Source organism: Dermochelys coriacea, chromosome 7 (assembly GCF_009764565.3).
Source record: "Dermochelys coriacea isolate rDerCor1 chromosome 7, rDerCor1.pri.v4, whole genome shotgun sequence".
NCBI lineage: Eukaryota > Metazoa > Chordata > Testudines > Dermochelyidae > Dermochelys > Dermochelys coriacea.
Genome location: NC_050074.1, coordinates 66,784,683 through 66,806,552, shown reverse-complemented (window position 1 = coordinate 66,806,552; position 21,870 = coordinate 66,784,683). Strand labels below are relative to the sequence as shown.

Below are 21,870 nucleotides of genomic sequence, written 5' to 3'. Positions count from 1 at the left end.
TTAAATGCTACAATGTTGGGCCGCTGTGGTGTTTTTCCTGCCACAGGGCTATTAAATTGAATATATTCACTATATGTTAAATTTAATATATTCACCTACATTTAATATATTCAGCTATATTCACCTTTTGGACCAGATCCTGTGCTCCACTTAGGATTAGATCAAGAATTGCCTCTCCTCTGGTGGGTTCCAGGACCAGTTGTTCCAAGAAGCAGTCATTTAAGTTGTCAAGAAACTTTATCTCTGCATCCCATCCTGAGGTGACATGTACCCAGTCAATATGGGGATAACTGAAATCCCCCATTATTATTATTGAGTTTTTTATTTTAATAGCCTCTGTAATGTCCCTGAGCATTTCATAGTCACTATCCGCCATCCTGGTCAGGTGGTCGGTAATATATCCCTACTGCTATATTCTTATTATTAGAGCATGGAATTTCTATCCATGGAGATTCTGTGGTACAGTTTGATTCATTTATGATTTTTACTTCATTTGATTCTCCACTTTCTTTCATATATAATGCCACTCCTCCACCAGCACAACCTGTTCTATCCTTCCGATATATTTTGTACCCTAGTATTACTGTATCCCATTGATTGTCCTCATTCCACCAAGTTTCTGTGATGCATATTATATCAATATTCTCATTTAATATGAGGCACTCTAGTTTACCCATTTAGACTTCTAGCATTGGTATATAAGCACTTTAAAAACTTGTCTCCTTTTAGCCTTCTGCCATTACATGATGTAATTGAATGGGACTCTTTTCTATTTGACCATTTCTCATCAGACCCCGCCTGTATTTTATGATTTTCCATCCTCTTGTCTTCACTAGAGCACAGAGATTCTCCATTAATAGATCCTCCCCTAAGGAATGTCTCTGTCCAAACCATGTGGTCCTCCACACCTGTCAGCTTTCCCCCAGCCCTTAGTTTAAAAACTGCTCTATGACCTTTTTAATGCTCTACGACCTTTTTACTCAAGATAGTAAAGTCCAAGGCAGACCGCGAAGATTACAAAGGGATCTCACAAAACTGGGTGACTAGACAACAAAAGGATAGCAAAAGTTGGCCGCAGGTATCAAGTGGAGTCCCCAGTGGGTCGGTCATGGGGCCGGTTTTATTCAACATCTTTATTAATGATCTGGATGATGGGATGAATTGTACCCTCAGCAAGTTCACGGATGACACTAAGCTCGGGGGAGAGGTAGATATGCTGGAGGGTAGGGATAGGGTTCAGAGTGACCTAGATAAATTGGAGGATTGGACTAAAAGAAAAAAAAATCTGATGAGGTTCAACAAGGACAAGTGCAGAGTCATGCATTTAGGAAGGAAGAATGCCATGCACCGCTACAGGCTGGGGACCAACTGGCTAAGCAGCAGTTCTGCAGAAAAGGACCTGGGGATTACAGTGGATGAGAAGCTGGATTTGAGTCAGCAGTGTGTCCCTGTTGCCAAGAAGGCTAACAGCATATTGGGCTGCATTAATAGGAGCATTGCCAGCAGATTGAGAGAAGTGATTATTCCCCTCTATTCGTCACTGGTGAGGCCATACCTGGAGTATTGTGTCCAGTTTTGGTTCCCGCACTACTGAAGGGATGTGGACAAATTGGAGAGAGTCCAGCAGTGGGCAATGGAAATTATTAGGGGGCTGAGGTACATGACTTACGAGGAGAGGCTGAGGGAATCGGGGTTATTTAGTCTGCAGAAGAGAAGAGTGAGGGGGGATTTGATAGCAGCCTTCCACTACCTGAAGGGGGGTTCCAAAGAGGATGGAGCTCGGCTGTTCTCAGTGGTGGTAGATGACAGGACAAGAAGCAATGGTCTCAAGTTGAAGTGAGTGAGGTCTAGGTTGGATATTAGGAAACACTATTTCACTAGGAGGGTGGTGAAGCACTAGAATTGGGTTACCTAGGAAGATGGTGGAATCTCCATCCTTAGAGGTTTTTAAGGCCTGGCTTGACAAAGCCCTGGCTAGGATGATTTAGTTGGTGTTGGTCCTGGTTTGAGCAGGGGACTAGATGACCTCCTGAGGTCTCTTCCAACCCTAATATTCTATGATTCTATGACAGATGAAATTCAATGATGATAAAGGCAAAGGGATAGATAAGAAGACAGAAAATATCATAATGCTACTACATGGTATGACCATATCTGGAATACTGCATGCACTTCTGGTCGCCCCATCACAAAAAAGATACATTAGAAATGGAAATGACACAGAGATGGAAAAAATGATTTATGGTATGGAACGGCTTCAATCGGAAAAGAAATTAAACAGACTGGGCCTGTTCTGCTTAGAAAAGAAATGAATGAGGGGGGATATGACAGAGGTCTATAAAATCATGAACTGTGTGGAGAAAATGAACAAGGAAGTGCTGTTTACCCCTTTACATAACATAAGAACCAGGGGTCACCCCATGAAATTAATAGGCAGCAGATTTAATACAAACAAAAGACAGTACTTATTCACACAACACACAGTCAACCTGTGCAACTCCTTGCCAGGGGATGGTAAAAAATTATTAATAATTTTAATTTTGAGTGCCACTTCAAATGAATTTCCTACTTCGTGTTATACAAACAACAATACAGTGAACCCTCCAAAGTAAGATTTAGTAATAATTACAGATTTTAGCATCTACATATTACATTCCCTTTGATAGGAAAAAAGTTTTCATATAAAAAGGGGTTCTGATGACACATTCTGAGAGTTTAAAGATGAAGCCCTCTGCTTAAATATTTTAAACAATATGATTTGACTTAATTCAATCTGTATTTTTCAACAGATAGATGTCTGAAAAGTGTTAATCAAATGTGTGTGTAATCAGGGGTGATGGAACAATTTTTATAGTTGGGGTGCTGAGAGCCATTGAACCACATTGTAAACCCTGTATCTGATGGAAACCACTTCAAGCCAGGGGGTACTAGAGCACCCCCAGCACCCCTACTTCCAGCACTTTTATGTGTAACGCACAAATCTCTAAGGTGGATTCTTTTGAAATAGAGGGGTTTCAACATGAAATTTTGTCCTGAGAATTATTATTAAAGCAACCATTCATGAAAGGAAAAATGACAAATTCTATGCACAAAGAAAATGTTTGCTCTAAATTTTCAAAGGTGACTAGTGATTTCGGGAGACTCTTTGTGGGTGTCCAACTTGAGTTACCTTAAAGTGGCCTGATTTTCACATGGGAAGTGCTTAGGACATACTAGATTTGGGCCACTTTTACAGAATCTCATTTAATGGACCCAAAAAACTAGTAACCCGGGAAAATGTGCAGAATTGGTCAGAAAAATGTTGTCCAAACCAACTTTTGATGGAAAATTATAGGGAAAATTACACGAAGAGGTTTATGATTTTTGTGTTTTTTGTTTTCCAACCAGCTGCAATTAGTAAAAAAAAATAATTTTTTTTTTAAATTACTTAAGTTTGAAAAGCATGCATAATTCAAGGCTCTATGAGAGGTATGGGAGGCTTTCCTGACAGCAGCTACAGAGAATTTGTGACAAGATCATTCTTCTGGGTTATTTTATAATAAAGGTTGAAAAGAGAGGACAGTTATTCTGTTTGCAGCACTAGTCTAGTCAAAAATTTTACACAACACAGAAATGAGCCCTAGCCCTGATCCTGAAATGCTTGTACACATGCTTAAGTTTATTGTTATTAATTAATGTATTGTTATTTATTATTTGTATTACTATAGGGCCTAGCACTCCCAATCATGGAGCAGGACTGCATTGTGCTAGGTGCTGTACAAACACAACATAAACTAGTTCTATTGACTTCACTGAGACTACTCAGAGTGTCCAACGTTCAGCATGCGCATAAGCGTTTGCAGGATCAAGTCCCCAGTTTGTGTGCATTTGTTCCATCTATTTGTTCTTTAGGAAGTTGAAGACATTTATTCAATTTATTTCTATTCTCCATTTTACATACATATGCTTTGTGCCTCCCATTATGCACATCAGTGGAGGAAGAGCCCCTTAAATCTCTCTCTCAGACACACATGTTTTATATAATCAAGAGAAATATTTCATTCTCAAGGATTCTAAAGCACATGACAAATATATTACCTAAGCACCACAGAGTAATCCTAATGACTTTATCCATCAATACTGAACTGATGCAACCACCTCTAGGGCGAAACTTGGCAGCTACTTAAGAACGCACAGAAGCAGTGCGTAGACTACACAACAGTATTAAAAATCAGGGAGCAAAGAATATTGCACTCAGTGTTTCTTGGGGAACTTAAACAAGCAGATAAATTAATATCAATTGGATATTAGAACTAATTTCTAGGTTGACACTAGAGATTATTATTTATTATGTGTATTACTACAGTGCCTAGGAGCCCCAGTAAGGGACCAGGACCCCATTATGCTAGGAAGTGTACAATGTGCAAAATACCAAAACCTCAAACTCCTCCTGTAGTACTTCAGCCCCCCACCCTGCCAATCTAAGCTTTAAAGCTTCAAAAATTGAACAGGGAGTTGGTCAAGCAAGCAGCTAAGAGATTCGGCCAGTTGGTCTACTTGACAGCTAATCCCTCCCAAGAAGTAGCTGACTGTACTGTACTGGTTTTGTATGCATGAGTGAGCAAGGTTGATAACTAGCGGCTGGCCCGCAGAGAGGCTATGAGAGCTGCTGGTACTGCAGTTCTCCTTTAGTTCAGTGAGTAGGGGCCTGTGTTTCTGGAGCATGAGAACCAGGGTTCTAGTCCCAGCTGTTCATTTATTGTAACAGAGGATTTATTTCGTAACTATACGTAGGGCCCTTGCAAATTCACAGTCATGAAAAATGTGTCACGGACTGTGAAATCTTATCTCTTGTGTACTTTTATCCTATATTACATATTCAAACTGGGGTTCCGACCCAAAAGGGGGTTTCAAGGCTATAGTAAAGGGCTCATGGGTATTGCCCCCCCCTTACTTCTACGCTGCCTTCAGAGCTGGGCACCCGGCCAGCAGTCGCTGCTCTCAAGGCAGCGCAGAAGTAAAGGTGGTAATACCACGACTGCAACCCCGCTCCAATATTCTTGTGATCCCTTTTAGGGTCGAGACTCCCAGTTTGAGAAACACCATTAAGTCTTAAGGGCTTTTACATGTTAATATTTTGCTGTTTTTAAATACATATTCATGTTTTGTTACAACACCGTGAAATTTAAGATTTAAATATCTGAACCCATGAAATTCAATATTTTTAAAATGCTATGACCATCAAATTTACAAAAATGGACCGTGAATTTGATAGGGCCCTAGCTAAACCCCACCTCAAAGGTGTCAGGACATGGGCTTCAAGGTCATAGCCCTGTCTCTCACCAAATTTTTCAGGGAAAAAGGTCCCAGGATAGGGGAGACCATTTAATAAATTGCCAGTTTTATAGCAAAACTCCATGTGTTTAATAAAATTCACATGAAGTTTTTGGATCTGTGGAAATATGAACTTTGTCTGAACCAGAGGAACTGAACTGGTTGTTCTAGAGAAAACTAGACCTTGGCTTTATGGCTCATCTAAGGGTATATCTACACTTAAAATGCTGCAGCTGTGCCGCTGTAGCGCTTCTGGCCATGTCTACGCTACCACTTACGTTAGCAAAACCTATGGGAATATTCCAACCCCTGAGCGATATAAATTACGCCGGCATAAGCATTAGTGTGTACAGTGCTATGTTGGCCAGAAAGATTCTCCTCCCAGCATAACTACTGTCGCTCATTGGGGGTGGATTAATTATGTCGACAGGAGAGCTCTGTCCTGTTGGCATAGAGCAACTACATGAGAGATCTTACAGCGGTGCAGCTGCATCAATAAAGCTGCATCACTGTAAGCTCTCTAGTGTAGACAAAGCCTCAGTGTAGACACTAACTATGGCAACAGGAGGGGTTCCATCGACCTAGCACTGTCTACATTGGGGGATAGTCAGTATAGCTACATCTCTCAGGGATGTGAAAAATCCACACCCCTGAGAAACAAGTTCCTAGTGCAGACCAGGCCTTAGACTCTGTATCCTACAGAACCATACTGTAGCATTTGTTGAGTACTGACAAAGGGAAGAATGACACATACTGAAGAACCAAACACAATTTGCCCTGCAGCACCAGTTGGAGGGAAGAGGGGGTTCTTTGGAGATTTCTCCTTTGTACTGGGCCAGGCTAACCCAGTCTACTTTCAGAGGCATGATCAGATCACAGCCTGAAGTGGTATGCTTCAGGCAGAGAGTTTCCAGCATCGTTTCAGTTCTCTGAATCACTTCGCTGAAGATCAAAAGGATTTCAGCCTTCTAAGTTCATAAACTGGACCAAGGGCTTCGAACAGGAATTGGCTACAGTCAGTAAGTCTCACTGACTGGCAGGGTTAAGTTCTTTGTCTGTGTTTATTTTGTTCTTGTTTTTTCTTGATCCCTGATGATTTCCATTGGCAGCAACGGCTTCTTAGCACAGATTTACTGTGACTTTTACTTACTCCCTAATAATAATGATACTAACAACAAAGTTGAAATGTTACCCTTGTTTAGAGCTTTATACCAGAGCGATGTTAGGAAAAGATGACCTCTATTTGTTAAGGCTTACATGGACCAACTACACACGAATGACTACATAGTAGATATGTAAGTAAAGCAAGTCCTTTGGAAGTTTCTTACCCTGTCAGCTTTAGAAAAGAAAAATATGTTAAAAAAAGTGTTTCTTCCCTAGAAAATCTATCACACTGGATTTAAAGACCTCCAAATTTACCTTCTTCAGAGATTTGACAATATTCCTTTGATTTTTGCTTTGGGAGTCGTGTGAAGTGGTTACAGGATAACTATGGCTATTTCTAGACTTTTTTTTTTTGAAGTGCATCTTGGGATCTGTAGTTTTGAGCACACATTATTCTGTCTGCTTTAAAAGTTGTCTGTTTAAAAGAAACATTTCTCTTAGGATATACTGTTTGCACTACACTACTGGAAAAAAAATTATAAAGACAATCTGGCACCTTTTATATGATTTCCTTAACAGACCTGGAGGCCAGTGACTTGAAGCCACAGAGCAGGTATAGTAAAATTTAAGTATCCTTACATCTGTTTAATTATTGTACCTGTGCCCTCTTTGGAGGTATAGACTGAGAGGTCAGGAGAATGCATCTAGGAGTAGTTCACTCTGGCTATGTCTGCACTGCAAACTCCACAGCAGCTGGGCTGCTGTAGCACTGTAATGCAAACATTTATTACAGAGACAGAATGTTTTTTTCTGTCACTTTACTTAAACCACACCTCCAAGAGGCAGTAGCTTGACAGCAGAATTCTTCCATCGACCTTGCGATGTCTACATTAGTGCTTAAGTCATCTTAACTTTATCTCTCAGGTAGGCAGCCCATTCGTCCAGTTTTACGCTAGACAGACAGTTTTGGTTTTGTATGGTTTGTTCCTGTCTGGTACTGAAATATAACCGGACATGGTTTTATCTGGTATCAGCATGGACACACTGAGGATTCCATTTTGCAAAGCGCAGGCTCCTCCCTTGCTGCCACGACCTGGGTGGCGCTCTCTTCAAAATGGCATCCTTATATGGTGGGACCTTGCACTCACCATGCATGTGAGGCAACGCAGACTGGGGTAGACTCATGCCATCCTGGAAGTTTGTGCAACTGAGATGTGTCCTGTATTCTAGAGATGCATCAGTGGCCATCCTACTCTCGGGGGCAGTGAATTTTTCACACCCCTAAGTGACATCGCTTGGTCGACTTGTGTTTTAGCTTTAAACCAGGCCTAAGAGCTTTGTAACACCTGTTAGCAATCCTAGTGTAGACAAAGGCAACTGTTGTTGATACACCTCTCAGTTGGTTGAGGTAAATCTTAGGGATTGGGAGCCTACTATTTCCCTCAGACAGCTAACATGTTAAATCTACAATTTGCCTTGTCTACATTAGGATTTTAACAGGTGTTAGTTAATATGTGTTAGCACTTTTTTCCTAGTGAAGGCAAGGCACCTAGGTGTAAATACAGATCATTAGTCTGCTGGTATCTCTATCAAGATTATTGGTAAGTGACAATTGTAATGATTTTTTTGGTTTTTTTACTGTGGACATATAGGTCTCAGAATTAGACCAAGATCAAGCTCATTGTAAATAGGTACTAAAATGAGACAGCACTAAAGTAACACTGATCTGAGCTAACATTAAACCTATGATGTGGCAAGATGAAAGTAAATTAATTGACAACAAATCAGGAGATTTAGATTTAATTTAAATATAAATATCTGTATGTTAAAGTCATGTTCTGGCACTTTAATCTAGTATGAATATAACTTAATTAAAGATTATTTTATATGGGACATGCATTTTGATACTCCAGTTTGTGGGGTTCAAAAGAGACATTCTAGTCACTTACTTCGACAGCACCATTACACACACAAACACACAAAATAGTTTTAGGTTTTTTTAACAGTAGAATACACACTGGCTTTCTATGGGATGCATATTGCCATCTCATTTACCTACATGGCTGCATTTTCATCTTTTTCTACCAAGGCAAAAAACCAAAAACCACTCTTGTGTGCATTCTCTCTCCTCTTCCCCCCTCTGCCCCCATTCCCAACCCCATGAGCTAACAAAGTAAATTGGTTTTAAAACAGTGGAAAACATCCATTCTCTTCAGCTGTCAAGAACTATTCTCCAAAGTCTCTTAGGAAATTAAGTAAAATAACTTCTCTGATGGAAAGGCATTAGGATTTTCCTCATAGAAACAGAAAGCTCACATCTGAATATGCCTTAGATGAAAACGAAAGTCCAAAGTACAGTATGTATATGACACCCTGCAAAACAGTTACCACACCAAGTCAAACTACCAGAACTCTATTGATTACATGACCGTGACTAGCAATGCAGCAGGGAAGTCATCCACATATAAGGGCTAGAGATGTATTCTGAGTACTTATCAGAAGCCAGTGCAATAATTCTTACCTGGAAAGTGCTGTTTGCAGCTGCTCGTTGATTTGTCAGCACACATACTGCTCTCTCCTCATGTTTATCATGTCCTAGTACGGAGACTTCTATTACTGTCCTCATTTATTGCCTGCAGCTGTCATTCTTACCAGCAATTCTACAGTTGGTTTGTAGGTGAAGTACCCATTGTATTTAGAGCATACACCTAGAGGTACAATTTTAATCAAACCGATTCACAAGCTGCATTTAGATTTTGGAACAATGAACAGAACATAGCAATTAAAGTGGACTTGACCGACAGAGATAAAGTCATATCTCTCTCTCTCTCTCTCACACACACACGAGCAATTAAATACCTCCAACAGGTTTCAGAGTAGCAGCCGTGTTAGTCTGTATTCGCAAAAAGAAAAGGAGTACTTGTGGCACCTTAGAGACTAACAAATTTATTAGAGCATAAGCTTTCGTGAGCTACAGCTCACTTCATCGGATGCATTTACGATGAAGTGAGCTGTAGCTCACGAAAGCTTATGCTCTAATAAATTTGTTAGTCTCTAAGGTGCCACAAGTACACCTCCAACAGTATTTGTATCTAGCAGCACTATGGATTTATGTGCATTTGTTAAATAAAAGGTAAAAATTTCTACAGCTCAGACTCTCAGAGCCCCTGACAAATATTTAAAAATGCTATATGTTATATATGTTACAAATCCAGCATTTTCACTTCACCCTCTCTCTTCTCCCACTCTCGCCCAAAATGACCAAGCAAAAGGTAAACAAACAAAAAACAACCCCACTCACCATTTACTATTCCCTCACTATTCTTCCTCCTTTCAAATAGATGGACTTTCCAACATGTCCTAGAAGTAACAGATTCAGGCTATTTCAGACTAATGGGTGTGGGGGCTGAGCTATGTTATTTCCTCATATAGAGATCCTCCCATCTGAGGAAGCATTTTCTACCCATCTAGAATTTGAGTTTCAAAAGGTACCAAGCCTTCACAGCTGCCACTTAAGTCAGTGGGAGCTGCAGGTGTTTTGTACTTTTGAAAATTAAGCCCCCAGTTTCGTAAATAATTGTTCATAAATAAACATTTTAGAGACAGCAAACTGAGGCAAAGTGTGAGATAGTGGACTCAAGCAATAATGAAAATCTCTCTTTTTTTTTTTTAAATGAAAGCAAAGGACATTTCTAGTACTGATGGTTATGGAGAAAAACTTGTAGGCATGAATTCTAAAGGAACAAAAACCAGAAGGCAAATAAAAAATCCCCAAGTCAATTATTATTTACAACCTTATGATTTTGGGTGGCCTGGTTCATAATGGATGAATGTTGGAGGTCATCAGTTCTGGATTCTTGACACCTAGTTGTCTGCTTTAATCACTAGACAACACTGTTTCTGTAGTACATTCACTCTTTCGAACACTATGCAAACTACACAACCTAAAATTACAACACTCAAGTAAAAAATGTTAAAAAGTTACAGAAGAAGGGTGCCTGAAGGCTACCATTTCTGTAGTCAAGCATTATTTACATTTTAAAAGATGATAAAAAACACAAAAACCAAATTACAAATGACAAATTAAGGCTCTTGACCTAAACCTCTAAAAGCAAAAAGAAAAACCATGCTTTGGCTCATACCATCATATTAAGGTATTGTAGGACAGCTGGAGTGTAAAACCAAGTAGTATTCAGATATTGATCAGTCACATTTGTGCAATCCCATTATCACCCTTAGAAAAGTTTGGTCCGATCATGTAAGTGTGTATTTCCAGAAGTGTACAGAATTGAACCTGTCGAATAATGGCCCTTAAAAAACCAATTCGTTTCTACACAATAGCCTACTTTCCAGGTTAAAAAACAAAATCAGCTTTTAAATAGTATGCTAAATAAAGAACCATATGCTGTTCAAAGTTGTATGACCCTCAAACTATTTTTTAGGCTCCCCATACCGACATTTACATCTGTATTAAATCCCTCATCCTCCAGCTAACAACATTTAGGAAAAAAGTTCTGTCTAAAATTAAACCTGCAGATTTTTAGGGATAAAAGTAGCCACCTAAAAGCTAGCCTAGCTTTTAATCTTTATACTGTATTCTTTACAAATGGAATTTCTCTCACACGCACTTTCGCTCCCTTTTCCTCCATCTCTGTGGGTAGCTGGAAGACACTCTCTCTAATTATATCCTTCTCTATAGATGCTACAACACACAAATATACAAGGACACATAAATTTAAAGGCTGCTTTCAGGCTGAGGCTGTCCCTGCGAGTTTTCAGCTTGGAGCAAACGTTTCTAGTTAAATTAAGAAAATCAGAAATACTTAGTCTCTCTCACACACGCTCTTAAGAACAGTGGGAGCCACAACTGAAAAGGGGAGTTTGTTCCAATTGCCTAAAATTCACCTGATGTTGTCCTGATCCATTGATGTGGCAGAAAGACACAGGTGGAGAACTCCAACTGTTGAACTGATCTCTTGAAGTTCCTCATCCTAGTCACTCAAAAATAGCAATGAAAAACTAATGGAGCATCCCTCATTCGTTAAATTTTCTTAACATTGGGGCAGGAGGATTTAAGCATTATCAACATGGAAAAAAAAAACACCCCTCAGAACATTTTCAAACTTGATCCACTTACAAGTATTGTTTAAGCCAGGGGTCAGCAACCTTTCAGCAGTGGTGTGCCGAGTCTTCATTTATTCACTTTAATTTAAGGTTTCGCGTGCCAGTAATACATTTTAATGTTTTTTTAGAAGGACTCTCTCTATAAGTCTATATATTATATAACTAAACTATTGTCATATGTAAAGTAAACAAGGTTTTCAAAACGTTTAAGAAACTTAAATTAAAATGCTGATTTTACACGCTGGCCTGCTCAGCCCGCTGCCAGCCTGGGGTTCCGTTCACCTAGGACGGCAGGCTGGGCAGGGCCTGCAGCCGGGACCCCGGCTGGCAAGGGGCCGGCAGCCAGAACCCCAGACCAGCAGCGGGCTGAGTGGAGCCGGCGGCTGGGACCCAGACCAGCAGTGGGCTGAGCAGCTCAGCCCACTGCCGGTCTGGGGTTCTGTCCACCGGCTCCTGCCAGCCAGGGTCCCGGCTGCCAGCCCCGCTCAGCCCACTTCTGGCCTGGGATCCTGGCCCTGCCCACATACAGTGGGTACCTACCTTCTCCCTGGTTCTAGCCCATTCTCTTCCCCTCTCTCTGCACTGAGCTGAGGGTGGGAGTGCACTGAGCACAGGGCTGAGGGTTAGGGTGTAGGGTCTTGCCAGGAGCTAGACTGAGGGAAGGGGCTCAGGATTGGGGCAGAAGTTTTGGGTGTGGAGTGCTTACCTGGGCAGCTCACATTTGGTGTGAGGAGTACAGGTAGGAATGGGGGGGGGGGGCAGGAGCTCCTGTTTGGTGCTCAGGGTGGGGGTGAGAATGTGGGGGGTGAAAGAGGGCATGGGGTTTGGGGGGTGCAGAAGTCAGGGCAGAGGGCTGGGGGTGTGTGAGGAGGGTGCAGGAGTCAGGGCATGGGGAGGCTGGATACGTGTGGGGGGTGCTGGAGTCAGGGCTGGGGTCGTGGGGGTGTACAGGGGTCAGGGCAGAGGGCTGGGTGTATGTGAGGGGGGTGTAGAGGTCAGGACAGAGGGCTGGGGGTGTAGGCTAGGGTTCTGGGGGTGCTCCCAGCCCCCTGCCCAGAGCGGCTCACGGCAGGGGGCTGGAGAGGATATGCCCTGATTCCACCCCCCTTCCCCAAGGCCCTGTCCTCACCTCTTCTCCGCCTCCTCCCGGAGTAGCGAGTGTGCTGCGGCTCCACTTCTCCCCCTTCCTCGCAATGGCCATCAGCGGATCGGCAGCAGGGAGGGAGAGGAGCAGCCGGCAGGACCAAGCTTCTTCACCCTGCCACCGTGGGCCTGGACGAGCAGGATTCTTAATGGCATGCTACTGCCTGCTGGGGTCCCGGCCTGGGTTCAGCTGCAGGCTGAGTGGGGCCGGCGGCTGGGACTCGGCAGGCAGCAGCGTGCCATTAAAAATCGGCTCGCGTGCAGTCTTTGGCACACATGCCATAGGTTGCCGACCCCTGGTTTAAGCCATATTTGTTTTAAGACATAAATCACAAATCTGAACTTACTTCCTGGCATGAAACCTTTAGGGCACAATCCTGAGAACATTTAAGCACATATCTTTACTAACCCAAGCATCTAGGTGTACTATACGCGCAACTTAAGTTGCTCATCTGCATGTGTGGGCAAGGGCACAATATACATTACAATATACATTAATTGTAAGTATTGAAACCCAGATTTTTAAAAGTATGTAGACTCCTCAGGGTCACAACTCTATGTGATATAGAAGACTAACTCATTTTCAAAAGGGATTTAGGCACTTGGGGGGTCTACATTCAATCAACATTTAGGCTCCTAAATCAGTTAGGCATTGCAACACCTTAATATCTTAAAAAAATTGGACCTTAGACCCCTTAGGTTTTAAAGTAAATGGAAAGGGTATGGTAGTTATATCAGGGTGTGTGTTTGTATCTCATACTAAAAATATTACACATTCACAAAACAAGCCATATCTATCTTCAAACACAGCAGTTGCCAGAGAACACCTGCCTTTTCAGTGTTATTTATTAGGGTTTTGTATTTATTGAAGAAAGAAGCCAAGCAACCTTTTGAAAGGGATTGGCATGTGTGTAGCTCGTCTTTAGTCTCCTTTGAAAATGTTTCCGAATCCACATTGGAAGTGAGGAAAGAAACTTGGCTCCAAATTCTTTGCTTCCTCCATAAAAAAAAAAAAAAAAAAAAAAATCAGATCACTGTCCTGCCTTACCAATTTCTGCCATAAAGTGAGAATTCACGAGAGCCTGAGGGGAATAAACAAAAAAAATAAGTATTTTAAAATATATTTAATGCGCCAGGAGATATGAACTATGTTTCATCATGTTGTGACTTAATACACTGGGAAATTGCTAGGACAAGATGCTGGCAATATTACAAATATTTTTATTTCTCTCTATTGAAAGACAGTTTCAGACAACGGGGAGCTAAAAATGACATGCCAGGCCTCTGTTTTTCTTTGTTTAAACCAAGTTCAGTGAGGTACGAAGTACTAAACTATACAGCAGTCTCAGAAATACTTGAAATTCTTCTGCAAAGAAATATCAGAAATTTTGGTCACACTTTCATGACAGGACTATTCCCAAAATAGGAACTGGACACAAGAATTTCACAAACCGCTATAACGAAATTTATGCACCGAGAAAATAATTTTCATATTCTTTCAAGACATGTCACATCATAATAAAGTCAATAAGGATTGGAGTCGGCAAATTACTTGGAACCTATCAGGGTGTTTTCACTTTTTGCATTTAAGTGTGAAAGGAATCTAGTGAAACAATTACATGAAGCCATGATCAAAAACCTATTGTTAAGCATCTCACTTCACCTTAGTAATGAAATGTTGCAAATAGAACAAAATTAGTATATATTCATGTGATTTTTTTCCGCTCCTTACTTCAATGATATATACGTTCACCTAGGATTGTGAAGCATCCAGTTTTTGACCAGCACACCTGGTCAAAAAGGGGCCCTGGCAGCTCCGGTCAGCACCGCCAACTGGGCCATTAAAAGTCTGGTCAGCGGCGCAGCGGGAGCGTGGGGCTAAGGCAGGCTCCCTGCCTGCCCTAGCTCTCCGCAGCTCCCAGGTGCGGCCCGCAGGTCCCTGCAGCCCCTAGATGCATGAGCAGCCAAGTAGGCTCTGCACACTGCCCTCACCCCAAGGGCTGGCTCCACAGCTCCCATTGGTCGGGAACCACGACCAATGAGAGCTGTGGGGGCAATGCCTGCGAGCATAGGGACAGTGCGTAGAGCCTCCCTGGCTGCCCATGCATCCAGGGTGGCAAGCCGCTTTCTGGAAGCCGTGGTAAGCGTCGCCTGGACCCCATATCCACTCCTGGACCCCAATCCCCTGCCCCAGCCCTCTCCTGCACCCCCAATTTCTGGCCCCACCCAGAGCCCACCCCCCCAGCCCATAGCCCGCCCGCCCCCCCCCCCGCACCTCAACCCCCTGAGCCAGCCCAGTGAAAGTGAGTGAGGGTAGGGGAGAGCGAGCCACAGAGGGAGGGAGGAGACTCGGAGAAGGTGCAAGGGCAGGACCTCAGGAAAGGAGTGGGGCATAGAGTGGGGCAAGGGTGTTCTGTTTTGAACGATTAGAAAGTTGGCAACTCTACATTCACCTGTGTTTCTAACGGCTCTGAGTAGAGCCAGGCAGGGTACTACAAGATACAGCGCTTGCTTGTGGAACAGTTGTACTACATGAATCAGTGTTGTTGTTGTTGTTGTATCGAACTGGTCTAGTATCAGTTAAAATGGGTAAGGAACCCCTATGGCCTAAGGTAGCACTGAACCCAGATATCCAAAGATTAAAGATAATGTATTAACACACTGCACCAATCAGTCAATTTACATTCTAGTGCAACCCATGGAAATATACCCAATCTTCAATACAGATGCTTAACATTTCTGTGTTTTAGTTAAGGGAACTACAATAGTAAAACCCAAATTGAGCACATTAAAATATTTTATTGCAGACCTCTTCTTATTCCTGAGCACAAAGAGGTATTTTCTGGCAAGGCAGGCTGAGAGAGAAGTGGAGGCGGAAAGTTGTAAGAGCCAGTGGATCTGGACATATTTTGGCAGATTTACTTAGTAAATTGTTCTGAATAAACATTTAAGACATGTTATTTACTGTTGTTGAATCTGCCCTTAAATGGCCACTGTAAGAGCATGGATAAATAGACTAAGATGTCATCTATCCAGACTCCAGTTCCTATAGAGCAGTTTACCCTCTGCTTTTAATCTGTGTCAATGATATTACCAAATAAGTGCCACTCCCATTTATTTAAATCAATGGCAGATAAGGTCCTAGTTTTTTAGCTTCCTAAATAAATGCTTATGAGCACATTTTTCTCCATCTTCTACAGCAGAACAAATTATCACAATAAAGCGGCAACATATGAGGGCTCTTGCCTTTTCTGGTCCTGATCCTGGAATTCGACCTTTCGCATGAACAATTTCCTTTAAAGTGAATCAGAATCCTGCATAGAGGACTTCCAGGTTGATGAAACCAAAAGATCCAGAGTTTAAAGCAAAAAACATACATAATGCAAAACTGCATACACAATACTATGCGCACGCACACAGGGAATATACGACGGTGTATGGTCTGACTTACAGATTTTATCGGCAGGTGGTTAAGATGTCCTCATTATTATCAAATGGCTTTGCAACTGGTCAGTTATGTAGGTCAATTCAAACCAGTGCCAGTAAAAGCTACACACCACACCACTGTGTATTCTGACAGTCCTGACAGAAAAATATTTATTAATATTTCAGGGAGTTTCAAAAGAAAGTTACTAGAATTACTATTATACCCCTCTGCCTGCCAAACCAATGGTCTGAGTTAAAAGAGGCCTGATTTTCTGAAATACCGAGAGCCCACATCTATTTTAATCAACTGCAAGCTCTCTGGGGCAAGGACTGGCTATGTGTTTACTATGTGTTTGTAGAGTGGCTATCATAACGCAGTCCCAATCCCCAATTTCTACTTTAATACAAAACACAAATAATAATACTAAAAATAAGTGCCTATCTCCTCGGAAAATGTAACCCCTAAGTCCTAGCACACAGACCTGACACGGAAATTACAATTCAAAGTCACCGGCACAGGATTTTAAAAAATACTGGACTTGTGTCTGCCTCATGCTTCTTTATGAAGTATAAACAAAGTCTGAATGGGTTTTTCTTTGCTTGCACTTATACCTTAGATGCTAGGTTCCCTGTAAACTGGAAGGCTGCGCAGCAGGCTATTTAGGACCGCACATGTCCCATGGCTCGGCCCAACCCAGCCCCTCTGGAGCTGCTGGAGAGAGGAGCCCCTCCCCCAGCCCGGCCGGCCCAGCCCAGCCCAGCCAGAGCTGCCACAGTGGGGAGAGGTGCCCCTCCCCAGGTACTGCTGCAGGGAGAGAGAACTGGGGGGAGTCCTCTCTTCCCGCCATAGCCCCAGGGCAGTCTGCATCCCAAAACCCTCATCCCCAGACCCACCCCAGAGCCTGCACCCCCAGCTGAAGTCCTCACCCCCCCCCTCCGCACTCCAACCCTCTGCCCCAGCCCTGAGCCCCTCCTCCCTGGCCCCACCCTGGAGCCCGCACCCCAAGCTGGAGTCCTCAGCCCCTCCATGCCCCTACCCTCTGCCCCAGCCCTGAGTCGTCTCGCACACTCCGAACCCCTCGGCCTCACCCAGCCACATGAATTGTGTTATGTGCACCAATAAGGAGATGATGTGTTACACATCACCTCCATATTGGTGCACATAACACAATTCATTCCGTACATGGGTTGGAAAAATTAGAGGGAACACTGCTTAGAAGTATTAGATATGAAAGGTCTGGTTTTGCTAGAAGACTTCTTGTAGGCCTCGGATGACTGAAGTGAGCTCTTACACCATAACTGAAAGATGTGCGTGTGCGATATTTAACAAAGATGTCCTTTCTCCCAATGGTTCATTGCACATTAGAGCTTTGTGTGTGTTAACAAAAAACAAAAGTTTAAAAAAGTTTGACCAAATATTTCTTCCCTATTCAGTCTCTTGATCTGCAGCACTCCTTACACAGGTCATTTGAAGAACCACCACCAGCAGTTTTAAAAGCTTGTCAGATAAGAGGGCTATTGGAGAGGAGCAGCAGAAAAGATTAATTGGTTAGGAGTGCACAAAGATGCAGATTTTATTATGGTGGAGCAGCAGTGAGTCCACAGTTAAGTTGCATTAGAGTTTTCAGTAACTGTATACTCTGTCTGCACACAGCGTTCACAAACAAGGAACTACTTTGCAGTGCCTCTGTTTCTATAAAATGGGGATAATACCTACATAGCAGTGCCATCATGAGGTGTACTTAAAGTTTATAAAGTACTTTAATAAAGTTGGATTGAAGAGATATAATAATCAAAGAAGCATTGTCAGGAGAAAGTTCACTAAACCAGGTTCCTTTTAGAAGAAGCATTCCAATCTTAGATACAAATTGTTAAATCAAATGTAAAAGTGCATCAACCTGCAGCAGAACAAAAAGAGGAAGCTTTCTTTGAAAATGCTTGGGGGAGGCAAAGGGTTGCTGCAAGGGCAGCCAGAGTAAGCTGTGCACCTGTTGTAAACAAATTAACTCCTGTGATCCTATTGTTGGGAAAAGAGTTATAAGAGCATTAAACAAACATAGAAATTGTAGGAAGGACTCAAAGAAATCAGGTAGACCTTATGACAGTCACATCATTCTTTTTTCCCTCTGCAAACCACAACAGAAGAAACCCTCTCTCTCATTTATAATTTGTTCTATTAACAACATAATGCCACTGAGGAAGTCTCAAAATTATTTTTAATGTTTTTTCCCCCCCTTGGGAAGAGGAAAAGACAGCCAGATGGGATTTCTGTTGACCTATGAACACTTTCCTGCTTTTAACAGCGATGGCTCTTTACTGTCACACACTTCTTACCCTGGTAGCCAGCATTCTCATACTGCCTCTTAACCAGAAACATACTCTAGGCAAATTTTTCTTATAGATAAGCATTCCAATTTCTGGTCACTAAAGCAGCCAAAATCTTATGAGCAACTACAATCCTGTGGAATCCTTAAGGTTTGTGTTGAGACCATGCTGTGTGTGATACTTAATTGAAAACATTACAGCTCTTGGAAAGAAAAGAAAAAAAAAAAAGCCTGTTCCAGACTATAAAGGCTTTGTTTTGCTTTAACATTATTAAATTTGGAGGCAGAAAAGGGGAGCTCTTAAAAACCTCACTGTGAGAAAGGAATCTTCTCATTAAACCCAACTTAAGTCACTGCCCAAAAGCTTCCTTAACACACAGTTAAGGTTACCTGACAGTGCCTCATTCCTTTCCAGAACGTTGAGTGCACCTATCCTGAAACCTCAGGAAACCAAGGAATACGTAGTCAAGGTATACCCCAATCCCTCCCCACAACCTCAGTTCTGACCCCTGGAGCTCGCAAGAGCCACTGGTGATAAAGTGTAAGTATGTTTCAGCCAGGGCTGCACTAAAATAGGAAGACACTAGGAATAACTAAGTGAATATGCTATTTTAAGTGGTTGGTTGTGTCCCACAGAACTGTATTCTCTCATTTGTCTGCATGCTGCTCCAACGGCTCTTCATTGTGTTATTAACAGCTGTATTGACTGGTGCAGGGATACTTGCTGAAGATTGCCACAGCTCACACTGTGATATGAGGAGAGGTGCATCTGCACCCAAATGGATCCGGGGCCCCTCCTTTCTGTGTTGAGTTATGTCGGTTGTGTGGGCAGAAGAGCACAATGGTCTGTTGTTGCCATAGGGATTTGTAGCAAGCTGCAAGCATACATGATGTTCCAGGGTGATGTTCCAGAGGGAATCCTTAAGACAAGATTGAAGTATAGGTGCATTCGACTTCCTGATGGGGTAAGAGGCACTCCGGTCAACCTCAACCCTGCATTAACCATTTCTGGGCAGTGAATTGCCATTGTTTTTTCAGGAAATGGTAGCAATGAGGAGGCCATGATGGGAGGGCAGAAGGAGATCACCTGGGGAACACCTCACTGCTACTCAAACACTTTGTATCTGTAATATCCTGGAACCGGCCTGGCTACAAGAACACTGCATACCTCACTGCCATTCATCTACCTGCTCTGCCCTCTTCCTGGCTCCTTCATGCCTCCTGCTATAGCAGGAGGTGCCATGAGGATGCCAAACTGAAATCAACTGCAAGTGTGTGATACCAGACTGGGGAGGATCAGAGACATCATTTGAGCTTCAAATATGTGTGTGTGTTTGGGGGGGGGGGCATTAAGAACTGTAAAATTTTGAATCATGTGATTTTGAGGAGGCGGGGCGGGGACTGTATTTCAGGAACACCTTGCTCAAAAGATCTCAGATCTGAACCATTAACCCCTGGATTCTCATGAGGCACACAGTTTTCAATCCAAGACAATCCAAGTAAGGATGTGGATTTCAAATCATTTAGAAAAACCAGCTGTTAAACAGTAAGCTAGTCTCAACCTTAACTATAGTAGCACTATCACCCAGTCATGACCTATTAAACAGAGGAAGGCAGAAAGCTCAGGCTGACTGTATTTGGGGAGGGTGGGTGTTTAAACAAGGAAAAGAGAAGAGACGCTTACACTTTAAAAACTGCTGGCTAAGATGCAGAAGGTGTACATTTCAGAGCAGGCTGAAAAGCTCTTCTGTTCTCAGAGGGTAACAGGAGCACAACCAAGAGACAAGCAGATATTTATCAGAGGAATTGTTTTTTCCTACTAAATGGTCAATTGAAGCCCTTACCATTCTGTCATATATCTGTGTCATTGTAGCCCCAATAAATAAACTGCCCTGATTAGTTATGAGACTATCTGGAAACCCCTAGGAGACTGATAACACTGGCTTTGTCAGCCAGTCAATCATCATGCTCTGCAGTCTCACAAACATGCACAAACAAATAAACCCCAAAACTTGCTCACAGCTGAGCTGCGCTTCTCCATTTATTTTACCCCTCCAAGTCCCCTCTGCCAACAAGTGTGTTAATCTGTTAAGCAAAAGGTCCTTACAAAACGAGGGCAGATAATATTTCACCAGGTACAGAAAACTGTAACAAGATCAGGGCACAGTTTATCTACACTGTATGCATTTGTGTATTAAGCAGATGGACCGGTTAGTACCCCTCAATTAATACCATCCTGGCCCAGATTGACTTATGCTTGTGAAATAACTCGCCAGGAGACTGTTTACACACACAGCTCCTTCCCCTCTCCCCCTTCCAGCCCCCATTACCTCCTCCAGTGATTTCTTACACATGGTTTACAATAGCAGAGGCAAGAAGCAGTGTCAAGAGGCCAGACACAGTGATTAGAAAATTACCATGTTGATTTCATATCACACTGTATGGAAGGTATATTATGTCTTCTGGCTTCATTCTCATGCTAATTTTCAGTAGATATATTTATTAATATCTGGTTTGGTATTGCTCCCAGTTCCTACCTTACATTAAGCTTTCAGGAAGTAGTGGCTGCTGTGGAGAGTAGTAAGATAAAAACGTGCCCTTCACAATCAACAAAAATCTGAGCAACCAGTTGAGTCTGCACCCACAGTATACATGGAAGCTGGGCCAGCCAAAGTTAGTTCTACCTCGCCACGGCCTTAGCAAGGTAAAGAAGGCTCAGAACAACCAAGAATGCCTTTGATCTTGCACTCAATACAGTACTGAGAAACTGAAATATGGTTCTATTGCAAAGGAGATAGTAACAGTACTGCCAGCAGGGCAGAGAGCCACAGAATAGTTTATGAGTGGTGTATGGGAAGAAAAAAAAAAAAAAAAAGAGACACACAAAATTCAAGGCTGCATAGATCTGGAGAAGGACGTCTTAGTATTATGACATCTGTTTTATAAATCGACTCTCCACCATCCGCTGACATATAAACATTTAGTCAGGAGAAAATCAAATAGCAAGCTCCTTACACAGACAAACAGTGAACAGTAGGGGCAATCCAAATCCATAGATTTATGGTACTTCCACAGATATCTCTAGTGCCATGAATAGTAAAGGGATTTTATATTTAAAAAAAAAATCCTACCTAGATTGAACCAATAGGCTCACCTTTACTTTGTGAAGCAATTCACTGCATCTTTGTAGAGTCAAAGAGACACAGTATCAACAAAAGGATAAATTTCCCATATTCATTTTAATTAAGTGTTAACTTGATAGTTTAGATGTGACCACTTGAATGCTAACATTATTAAATAACAAAACACCCAGCCTGAATTATTGAACTATCATTACAAAGGCCATATGGATCTATTTTGTTTTTAGCCCTTTAGAGCCACCTTTAAAAAGTAAGCTATCATCCCTTCACCTCAGAAACAATTAGAGCCAGCTGTG

General features: G+C 42.3%; 1 protein-coding gene across 30 annotated transcripts in view; it reads right to left on the bottom strand.

Annotated features, from left to right (window-relative positions):
• ZMIZ1 (zinc finger MIZ-type containing 1) overlaps positions 1–21,870 on the bottom strand; it is a 504,711-nt gene that overhangs the window by 476,716 nt on the left and 6,125 nt on the right. The window lies entirely within an intron of this gene.